Source organism: Phacochoerus africanus, chromosome 1 (genome assembly GCF_016906955.1).
Source record: "Phacochoerus africanus isolate WHEZ1 chromosome 1, ROS_Pafr_v1, whole genome shotgun sequence".
NCBI classification, from domain to species: Eukaryota; Metazoa; Chordata; class Mammalia; order Artiodactyla; family Suidae; genus Phacochoerus; species Phacochoerus africanus.
The window spans coordinates 259,574,982-259,587,037 of NC_062544.1; the positions used below are offsets into that span (position 1 = coordinate 259,574,982).

Consider the following 12,056-nt stretch of genomic DNA (forward strand, 5'->3'; position numbering starts at 1 on the left):
AGCATCTAACTCTGTGAGCATAGTTTGGTCTAATAATCTTAAATGAATTAGGAGTCAGCAAAAGTAACTGTTTTAAAAATAAAATATCAGTTAGGAATACACTGAGGAACAGAAAAGCCCATGATAGTGGCTTAAATAAAAATGGGATTTATATTTCCACACAAGAAGAAGTCTAGACATAGATGGCCAAATGCTGGTGCAGTTACTCAAGAATGTCATTGACGAATAAAGCTCCATGCATCTGCCAGCTCCACCTTAACATGTGGTTTTTGCCCATGTGGTTGGAAGACAGCTGCTAACTCACCAGATATCAAGTCCCAGCTCCAGGGTGGGAGAAGGGCAGAGGACAAAGCTTTCTCTTCATGAGGCTGTGACTCACTTTTTTTCAAAAAAGAAAGCCCTCCCGGGGCATTCCTGACTACATCTCATTGGCTGGAATTGGGTTTCACGACCACCCCTAACTACAGGGGAGACTAAAAACTCAGATACATATTCTTAATATTCTCCTTAGGAAAGGATATCAAGAAAGAAATTGATTGAAAATGTGTGGAATGATCTAAACTTTAGTACTTTAATCTCTGCCACAGAAAGGAACCTAAGTTTTTTGGGGGTATATCTATATTTTTATAAATAAAATATTTTATAAATATATTGTGTGTAAATATATATCTATTTTTAATATTTAAAAATTAATGCACTCAGCAACACTCTTTCCGCTGAGGTTGCTCAGGGAGAAAACTCTTTGGTGTAGTCCTGGGTGGGGGTGCTTGCCAGGGCTTAATATCACTAGCACTGAAAGTAATAAATGTTATCCCTCTTTTCTATCATGAATATGAATGATGCTCCGAAGGCTGAATGCAACCTAAGAATTTACGTGAGAAATGAGGCATGAAACATTTTTGAAAATATATTAGCCCAAAGTCTGTATTACTGCATATTTTATACCCTTTTCAATATGCTTCAAAAGGTTTGAGCCATCAACTGAATGCTGCCAGGAAAGAACAAACAAGAACAAGGATACAAAAATAAATGCTGGGAGTCAAGTTACCCTAAGATGTTCTTTACTGTCGTTATAATGATCACAGTACCAGGCAGTCAGCTTTGCTTTAAACTCTCCCCATCAGCACTTCTCCTGCAAGCCTGGTTCTCCAGCAAATTTATCCCAGGCCAAGTAGACAAAAATACTCATGGAGCAAAGTCAGTATTGGAGAAAGCATTCCCTAAACATCTTACCTCACTCCTGCCACTTGGTTTCTCATACCTAATTTTAATCTGAGATCTTCCTCTTCATTTTGAGAACATAAAGGAAACATGTCTAGTTGAGTGTTTTCCGATTAGAGATTCACTTTTTTTTTTTTTTTTTTTTTTTTTTTTTGCTTTGTAAGGCTGAACCTGCAGCATATGGAGATTCCCAGGATAGGGGTCAAATTGGAGCTCCAGCCACCAGCTTACACCACAGCCCCAGCAATGCTGGATCCAAGCCGCCTCCATGACCTATACCACAGCTCACAGCAACACCAGATCCTTAACCCACTGAACAAGGCCAGGGGTTGAGCCAGCATCCTCATAGATGCTAGTCAGATTCGTTTCCATTGAGCCACAACAGGAACTCTGAGATTCGCTCAATGTTTAAATCTTTTATTCTGAATGCTTTTATTGTTGACAATATATTTTGTAGGCAAAGTCGTATGGTGATAATAACTATGATATGTTTCACATCCTACGAACTTTATCTCATGTTAATGATATCCAGTAAAATGGCCAGTGATATGAAAATATTTACCCTTTTTAAGATATTATTCAGTCTTTTAATCCTTTCTCCTTTATGTAGTTCTAAAATGTTTTATAATGAATGCATTTCATTCCCATAATGTGGAACAAACATCAAATTTGTTTTTTTCCAGAAGGCTGTTGACCCAGATCAGACCTGAGCCAAGCTGGGGCTTGTAAAGTAAAATGCCTCAGACATCATGTCTGCAGACAAGGGCTCAGCAACCGTCTGCCTCCCAGGGTCTCAGGGTTCATGTACTGAACCTCCTCTGAAAACTCTCAAAAACTCCAATTTATGGACCCCAGACATGATAATTAAGTTGGACCATTTTTAACAATGACCCTAAGGGATTCTGATGCAGGTGGTCCCCAGTACACCTGGAGAAACACTGCTCTGATAAGTCATTTGCTCAGATGACGAGAGGCCATAGTCTGTACCAAAGTCTGTTCTTACGGACTCAACTGATAGGCCAGTCTCCCCTTCACACAAGAATGGTTCCCTCCCTCCTCCATCTTTCAAAGGGTAAACTGCTTCTACTTTTCCTCAGTTCCAAAGAGTTAATAGATTAATAATTTGCGTCACACTGCTTAATATTTTATAATACCCTGTTACACTTAACTATTCTGTCATACAGAAAAAGTATTTCTTAAGTAGATCAGTTAAATGCCTACTACAAATAAGAAGAAGAATATTAAAGATAGGTTAGAGTACCCCCATTCTCAAATGAAAATTTCTACATTTTTTTAATTTTTATTTTTATTTTTTGCCATGCCTGTGGCATGCAGAAATTCCCAGGCCAGAGATCAAACTCGTGCCACAGCAGTGGCCAGAGCCATTACAATGATGACACCAGATTCTTAACTGCTGGTCCACCAGGGAACTCCAAGATTTCTACATTAGATAACTTCTTCCTGTCTGTCACTGGGTATGAATTCCCTCTACTAATCTTTCACAATGAACTCTACAGTACGACTGAATGGTTACCATACAACTGAACGTACTTGTGAAGGATAATTTCTTGGACAATTAAAACATACTGAAAGTTGGGTGATAGAGAGGAGCTATATCTGTAACCCTTTCTTTTAGGAATGCTCTATATCATTTTCTTATTTCTAAGAGATGCTTCTATTTTTCTTCTAAAGACCTAAAGAAGGATTTCTCTGGGCACAAAGCATGTTGAGGGAGCTCTTACTAAAAACTAGCTGTTATTTTTTTCCTGGCTATCAGACAATGTTTCACTTAGATACTCTAAATTTGGGAGGATGAGACTGCATAGTTCAGAGATAATATGCCAGCTGTGCTTGTGAAAGTGTCATTAAGTTCTTGCAAAGAGTAAGAGGAGGAGGAAGGGGAAAGAGAAGAGAGGAAGCTCCATGACTCTGAAAAAGTTCAAAGCAGTTGAACTTTGTAAGCACCTCCTAAGTGCCAGCTATGAAGCTAAGTGCTTTACTGATGTGTCTCACTTAAGCCTCATGACAGCCATGACATATGGACCCTTTATAGACTGATTTTACAGATGAGGAAAACTGAGGTAGAGAAAGATTAAGTAAAATGCCCAAAGGCATACAACTACAAGGGCCAAACTAAGATTGAAGTGGAGCTCTCAACCATGCCCTGCAGGGGAACCCATTGGCTTATAGTTGATGGCCAAATTCAGTCAGATGCAGTCAACCTCTGAGGAGCACAGTGCTACCTCTTCTGCAGCATCAGAACAGCCAGCAGAAACTGCGTTTGATCAAGAGTTATGGCCCACTTTCTAATTCATCGGAGGGCCTCCAACAACCTCCAAAATCAGGCTGGATTTAGGAATCTGAGCTCCCTTTCTTCGCCACATCAACCAAGCCTTCACTATTCATATGCTATGGATCCTCTGCCTATTGATCACTGCACACTGGGGAAGGTCAATTCTAAATTTTCTCTTAAAACCGTCAGAATGATTAAAGAGAACACCATTTGCTGTCAGAAAAATATCAAAAATCAGTGTGATGCCCAAGTTGGCCCTATTGACTCATAAATATCTTTTTTGGTTACAGGGCTAACAGTAATTATTTGGCTGTTAATTAATGCTATGTTATTATTATTAGGGAGACCCAAAGTTCAGACATGCTTAATTGCTTGAACTCCTGGCTAATTAATGCAATTTTTAAGGGGCTATGTCAGAAATCACAATATATGTTTTTATATCAAATATAAAACATGAGGGACATGCCCCTCACTGAAGGTTGCCAGATAGTTCTAAGCACTTAGCACGGGTCTTGTCAGAGAAAATCTCAGAATATTAATTTAACAGGCTTGGAATTACTTATCAAAAGGCTGTAGAGCATGATGTTTTGCATAATCAAAATGTTTTATTAACTCAAGTCATCATTTAATTTTTTCATTTATATTCCAATTCACAGATACATAAGCATATCAATTACAAAACAACTTGCAGTAACTAAATACAAAATAGCTACATGGCTAAGTACACTATGTCTAGCATATTACTGAGCTTGATAACAGGATGATTTTCACAAAACACCCCATAAATGTTGATTATTTACATTACCTGATAAGAAACACCTTGTAGTTTTTTTCCTTGAAGAGTATGTATATTATCACTCAAAAGAAAATCATCTTCGTCTAGATCTATGAAGAAAGATGAACATTATATTAAAAAATTATCAGAAATCACAAGTGTAATAGAATGCTCATAATATTTTTCTTTTGCCTATTAAGGCCTTATATTGACTAGATCATACATGTTTACTTTCTTAAAGATATGCTGTGCTTACAAGAAACAGATCAAAATAAAATAGAAATTTAACATAAAAAAAAAAGAAGGAAAGAAAGGAATGCCAGCTGCATCCTTGAGCAAGCATGGAACTTCTCTGGGACTCAGTTTCCTTCCCACTAAATAAAAGAGTAGCGTCTTAGCTACTAAACTTCTAACTCCAAAATGCTATGATTCCATGAAGTTATCACCTCACTTGCTTCTGTTAAACCTAGCTTTCCATCCCTGGCATTTTGAGCTTCATTAGCTTATGTCTTCTCAACATGAATTATTTATGTTGAAATTGTTCTATGCATGCTTTGTAAAAGCTTTGGAATGTGTCATCCATTTGCTTGCAGCTAAATGAAACCTTTTCAAAAGATAGTAGCATTTCCCTTTCAGGCCCTGTAAAAGGGCCTCCATTTATTTGAGTTTGAAATATGTGTGCTAAAAGGAGACAGGACTTTATGAGTCACTTAGTCCAAGCCTCTTGGTTTACAGACGAGGATGCTAAGGACACAGTCATCATTGGCCACCAGGCCAATGACTTTCATCTTCACTCCTTTTTACTTTCAGTCACGACTTCAATTTTCCACTATTCTTCATTCTTCATTCTACAGGGGAGGAAAGCCTACCCTCATGCACAGTGAAAAATAGGAGCAGATTTTTCTCCAAATCCCCATTATTGCTATGGTTAAAAGATATGTTAAATTCACAGCTCAGTCTCAGCATTATTTACACCAATAAGTTAATACTTCAAATCAGAATAACCACGCTACAGCATTCTAGAAAATACTCAAAATTTAAAAATGAGCTGGTTTTGTGATCTGGCTCTTTGAAGCAAGATCTTCCATCACAGGGTCAGGATGCTAGAAGCAGAGTTTTTACAGCATTTTTTTTTTTCTTTTTCAGTTTCTGTGCTTAAGGGAAAAAAATTCTTTCCTCTGTTCCTTTATTCCTTTTGATCGCTTTTCTTTTTGATTCCTTCAACTTGAATATTGGAGAGCTCCCTCTATAGTTACTCTTCTGGGTGCAAGAAAAGAACAGTGAAGTTGAATCTTATACTCTGAATCTGGGAATCTGGAAGCTGCTGAGTAAGGAATGTACACAACACATTTACAACACTTACATAACAGTGCAAGGCAGTAAAGTGAGTGATCCAGACACTGCTGTGGGGAAAGATCACTTAGACTCAGAGGAACTCCTGGAAGAGGCAGAGCCTCAATAGAGGCTTCAATATTGGAGATAGTTTGGAAGATAGAAGGAAAGGAAAAGCTACAGATACAATGGTAATGCAGTGAACCTAGCCTACAGTGTGGAACAAGCAGAACATGTTTAATTAAGTGTGGAGATTGAGATCGGTCAAGTCAGAGGGCAATTCTGGATATTGCACAAAAAAGGGTGAGGCTGGGCAGGTGAGTGAGGCCAAAATGTAATGGGCCTTGAGTGCTAGGTGGAGGAATTTGGACATAACCCAGTAGACCAATGTTGCAAATATAAATATCCGCAAAAGTCAAATAAATCATTTAACTAAGGGAAGTAACTTTTGTCAAGGAGATATTGCGAGATCTGTGGTGAGGTGAAGATCCACCATTGCTGGAGTTCCCGTTGTGGCTCAGCAGAAATGAATCTGACCAGCATCCATGAAGGCAGAGGTTCCATGCTTGGCCTCGCTCAGTGGGTTAAGGATCCAGCGTTGCCCTGAGCTGTGGTGTAGGTCACAGATGTGGCTTGGATCTGGCATTGCTGTGGCTGTGGTGTAGGTCAGAGGCTACAGCTCTGATCCGACCCCTAGCCTGGGAACCTCCATATGCCTCAGGTGCAGCCCTAAAAAGACAAAAAAAAAAATTAAAAAAATGGGCAGCCATTGCTCTCAGCTCTCTCAGCTGAAATCACCTCAGACTTTAGATCACCATTGTTGATTTCCCTGATGTTTGTCAAGAAAGTATAAATATATGAATTTTAATGTAAAATTTCCTGGTTGTTAAAATACTGTATGGCCCTAACATACAATTTATTTTTTCCAAATAAATTCCTTTATAAAGCTATCCATTTTTGGCCTCTGCTTGGAAACTGAAAGACTTTTGAGGGTTTTGGACTTAAAAAGTGGCATTTTATGAAGATTAACCATTTACTTCCTAATCTTATATGTTTTATTTATTTGTTAACTCCCAAATATTACCCTATAAAGAAAAAATTTATAAATATAGGACAATTTGGTTGCTAATATAGCAACAAAGGCAATAATTGAATTAGGCAACATGCACGTTCTATGTCCAAAAATGGTCACACGGTATCTCCTAAACCACATGTTCTTCTGCCCTGTGATCTTGGCACTCTTCCACCAAGAAGTAGAATTTAATTCTCCTCCTATTGAATTGAAGTGGCCTTCTCAATTTGCTTGTCATGGCAGTACTGCTGAAAATCGGCCTCTGTCCACAGGTGCCAAATAGAATGTAGGGGACAGAGTTTTGGGTGAAGGAGAAAAAAAAAAAAGCTTTTATTGTTTTGCCAAGCAAAGGAGACCACAGCAGGCTAACACCTTAAACACTGTACCCTCTATTGGGAAGCATTGCAGGGAATTTTATAAAAAGTGAGAAAAAAACAGGATTCTGGGTAACAAAATCAGGGTTGAGGGCAAATATGCATTCTTCTTTCTTTGGGGGAATCTTTAGTCATAGAGGTTGACTATGAGATCTCAGTGTCATCCTGATGGTCTTCTGGATTATGGTATCTCAATTTTTTTTCCTAAAGTAAAAATACTTGCAAAAAGGGCAGAAATTAGGGCAATCTAGGAAAGTCCCTAAAAAAAAAATGATGTGCTTATAATCTTTGACCTCATAGGTAGTTGTGCTTGGGGTGCCTAATCTATAGCGGATGATTGTGTTTAAAGTGCAATTAAGCCAGGGAAGAGCACAAGGAAGATATTCAGTTTAAAAATAGTCATTTCTAAAAGAAGAATAAGGAATATAACTTTTCTCTTAGGTGTGTGAGGTGCCTGCATCAGCAGAATGCAGTAGAAGTGATGTCCTATCACCTCTAAGTCTAGGTCAGGAGAAGCCTGGCAGTTTCTACCTGTGTCTCGGGTGATGTACACTCTCCAGATACTTCTTTGTATGATGAGTGATCTCTCCTTCTCAAAACCCAGTTTTGAGCCTAGGAGAAGCCCAAGTTACATGGAGAGGCCACATACTGGTTCTCCAGCTGAAAGTCCCAGCTGGGCCCAGCCTGAAGTTACCACAGATGGGTACCAGACATGGACGTGAAGAAAGCTCTAGATGGTTCTAGCTACCAGGTGTTTAAGTCCTCCTCGGTCATTCAAGGCTTCCCAGAAGCACTACTCTGACTAAATCTTTGACTTGCAAAATCCGTGAGCCTAATAAAATGTTATTTTATGACATTAAGTTTTGGGGTGATTTGTTTGTGGCAATAGATTATCCGTACATGCATGAACTACATAAGTGGGTCACAAACGACAGTATACATAAGAATGCACCCGCCATCCAACATAAACATTTCGACTCCAACTACCTCTCAAATGTTGATGCAGAAAAAAAAAGGGGGGGGGGTAAGGTTTTTTTTTTTTTTAAAAGCAATATTTCTAACTAGCTTCTAGATGATTCTGATGAAGATTAGACTTCTGACCATACTCGGGTAAATATAACCCTAGGGAGACCCCTCCTAAAGAATTGAAGAGATCCCTACACTCATTTGTACAAAACACTAGAACTCAGAGTATTCTTTTTATCAATTCAGAGAGGCTTCCTTAGAAATAAAAGAGTCCTTGGAGTTCCCGTCGTGGCACAGTGGTTAATGAATCCGACTAGGAACCATGAGGTTACGGGTTCGGTTCCTGCCCTTGCTCAGTGGGTTAAGGATCCGGCGTTGCCATGAGCTGTGGTGTAGGTTGCAGACGTGGCCCGGATCCCATGTTGCTGTGGCTCTGGTGTAGGCTGGTGGCTACAGCTCCAATTCGACCCCTAGCCTGGGAATCTCCATATGCCGCGGGAGCGGCTGAAGAAACGGCAAAAAAATAAATAAAAAATAAAAATGAAAGAGTCCCACTGCGGCAGGCAGCCTTTGCTCAGGAAGTTTATTCTCCTATCATAAGCAGACATCCAGGTGTGAAATCAGCCTTCTGTCTTTCCTCACATAGTCCAGTCAAAACAGAGTTAAATGACATGCTCTTGGGAAATAATTTTTCTATCAAATTGTGGTCCTTGAACATTAAACAGAAGGGTAAATACACTCGTAACTATACACATTTACCGATCTTGAAAACGAGGGTATCAAGCCAGTAAGGAAAAATAATAAGATCTAGAGAAAATAAAGTAAAATATTTATAGGCCTATGCCTACTCTGAAGATGCTGGCCAAATAAAGATATTGACTAGAATTCAGGGGAGAATATTTCTTACTAATGGCAAGTCCGCTGTTGAACTTGAAGGTCCGAACATCTCTACCAATGGGGTTTTGATAATGAATCTCATCAAAATCATATGTAAAGAGGATTTATTTTAAAAAATAATTTTACAACAGTAAGAATGGAATTGATTCTCCCTTAATTACTAACCATGTTTTTTGAATTTATCCAGCCCCTTACATCCTTTACAAACATATGCCTATTTTTTTTTGCATATTTTCTGTTTCATGGAATGGTCTAATATAGTCACATTGCTTGGAAAGTCTCTGAATCTCAAAATATGTTTTGTTTCCTTTTTATTACTTTTTTAAAATTCTGCTTTTTAAAAAAATTCTTTATACTTTATGGTATAAAATAACAAAAACCCTATTCTTGAAAATATATACTTTTTTTGGTCTTTTAGGGCCGCACCTGCAACATATGGAGGTTCCCAGGCTAGGGGTCCAATCGGAGCTGTAGCCACCAGCCTACGCCACAGCCACAGCAATGCGAGATCCAAGTCACGTCTGCAACCTACACCACAGCTCAAGGCAATGCCAGATCCTTAACCCCCTGAGCAAGGCCAGGGATCGAACCTTTGTCCTCATGGCTGCTAGTTGGGTTTGTTAACCGCTGAGCCATGACAGGAACTCCGAAAATATCTTTACCTAAATCATAACTTGATCAGGGGTAGATTCAAATTGATAGATTTCAAAGTTCTTCTCATGCTTTTTTTTTTTTTTCCTCTAAAAAACTAAGGACAAAATAAATTTAAAGGTTTTCTTAAAAATCAATTTTAATTTACTAAAATGAATATTATGAATATTCTTCCTGTTTATCATGCCAAAAATAAAACAATTAACATGAATTAAAGATTAATTTCCCTTGATACTAAAGTTATGCCACTCTTTCAGTTGTAAAGTCCTGAGCACTCAATTTAGCCTACATTTACTTTACAGATGTAGTCTGAGTATCACAGATGTAGGTTTAGATAAAATTATTCTTAGAAGAAGGAAATGGACTATGTAAACTAAAAATACTCTGGCATTCAACTTACTCTGATAAACATTGTCTTAACCAACATAATATAGTCTTGTTATTGGGGCATGTGAATATCTTTATGGATTAAAATACCAGGCACAAATCCTTTGATAAATATAGCCTGTGGAAATTTCTTTCATCAGGCCCCATACTCTTTAGGGCTGAAATACTGTTAAATAACATATGTCATGTAGAAATGCCATTTTGAAATTGAAATAGAAACGGCTTTTTTTTTTCCCTTTAAGTTTGAAATAGATTCTTTAGCAGTAACTGTCACTCCTACCTTTTATTTCCCTATTTATTTTCTTCTGTTTTATTAAAAGACTGTCTTTACAGTTTTGTCATTAGTGTAAAATCATGGGCTTTGGAAGAGAGCAATGATGCACCTTCCTATTAGCATCTCAATAAACTTCACAGACTACACATCCTCAGGCCCAGTAAACCACCCTTAATTAGTTACATAACTGACAGCTAAAAAGTAATGTTTAAAATGAGAAAGAAATATTATAGGCTGATATGTAGGACACTGATTGCTTAGAATACTCTGAGCCTTCCAAAGGAAGCTACTACTCCCATAAAATTCAAGTCCACAACTTGTGGGCCTCCCTACCCCACTAAATTTCTCCCTTCAATTGACAATGGCACCAACAGCCTTGGTCCCAGGCCATCAACTCTTTCTAGGACAGCATTAATCCCTAGGAAATGTCCAGTGATACTGTGGAAATGTGGGCCGAACTTCTCAGTCACACACACACACACACACACACACACACCCCCAAATACACAGCACTTAAGAATCTGAGAAATATCAAAGCTGAAAAGTCTCTGTAAAGACTTTCTTTTTTGTTCTCTAACAAAGAACACATCACTAATCAGAAGCACCTGTCCTTAGGCTAAGATTTGTTTTTCTCAGTGTATCTATAACAGAATTGTTTGCCTATTTATTCTGAATTTTAAACAAAAACAAAAAACACAACATTTTACCGAAAGGAAGTTTAGAAAATAGAATACTTGAAGAGGTTTATGGGAAGATTCATATCTAAAAATCATCTGTAATATAATTATACCTTCTTTTTTCATAGATTAATATACAATCATCTAAATGCAACACATGCTTATTACACAGCTAGAGGGATGAGTGGATGGGTGGATGAATGTCTAACTAACTGAGGTGTGAATGAATACAGCTAACATCCATGAGAGGAAGACAGAATACAATCAAAACATATTAGTAAAACATTTACTATGTCATAATTAAAAGAAAATATCTAAAATAATCCCCAAATGTTTCATCTATTTATTTATTGATAATGGAGAAAACTGTAGATATTTAAAAATTAATTTTACACTGTTCATCAAAACATTATACAATCTTGAGTAAATTTGAAATATTTCAAATAAAATTATTATTTTCATAAACAATTACTTTGTAAATTTATGAGATCCATGAAAAAACAAAAGGCAAAATCTGAACAGAATGTATAATTGAACCATAATTCAAACCATTAAACTTCTGGCTATAAAAATAGATTATAATTCCCTTTGTCCCAAAATATTAAAAATATTTTTTAAATTAAAAATTAGAAACTCTTAAATAATCAATAACTAATATGAGCAATTGTTTTTTAGTTCCAGGAACATTGGATGGAGAATGCCAAGCCAACAACATCTCATGTTCTTGTTCATCTTTGTGAACTCTTAAGACTTTCTGTTTTATTCATTACCTCCTAAAGTTAAGTAATTTTACTTATGAAGTCATTTATTATTAATAAATTTTCCTATACTTGGCTGCTAATTTGCTCTTCCTGGGAAGACATAATTTTTCCTTAATAGTCAAGCTTATTTTCTTAATTTTTAAGAGGAAATCTAAAAATAACAATTATCAATATATTAAAGTTATTTTAGGTTTTTCTATGTGTTTTTAATATGTTTTTGCATTCTTTTAGACATTAAAAACTTTCTGATATTTTTGTAATTGATTCTTTGTTTCAACAGGCAACTTAATTAGATATCCCTTCCTTTTGGCATGTCTATGTGTATCTACACACACACACACACATACACAAACACACACACACACACACACACACA

The 12,056-nt window shown here is 37.2% G+C and overlaps 1 long non-coding RNA gene across 1 annotated transcript in view; it reads left to right on the plus strand.

The window, feature by feature from the left end:
• Nucleotides 1-11,768, plus strand: part of LOC125135022 (uncharacterized) — a 214,037-nt gene extending 202,269 nt beyond the window's left edge. Inside the window, exon 5 of the long non-coding RNA XR_007136885.1 lies at nucleotides 11,595-11,768. This is a non-coding gene — a long non-coding RNA (uncharacterized LOC125135022). The remainder of the gene's footprint in view (nucleotides 1-11,594) is intronic.
• Nucleotides 11,769-12,056: the final 288 nt, after the last annotated feature.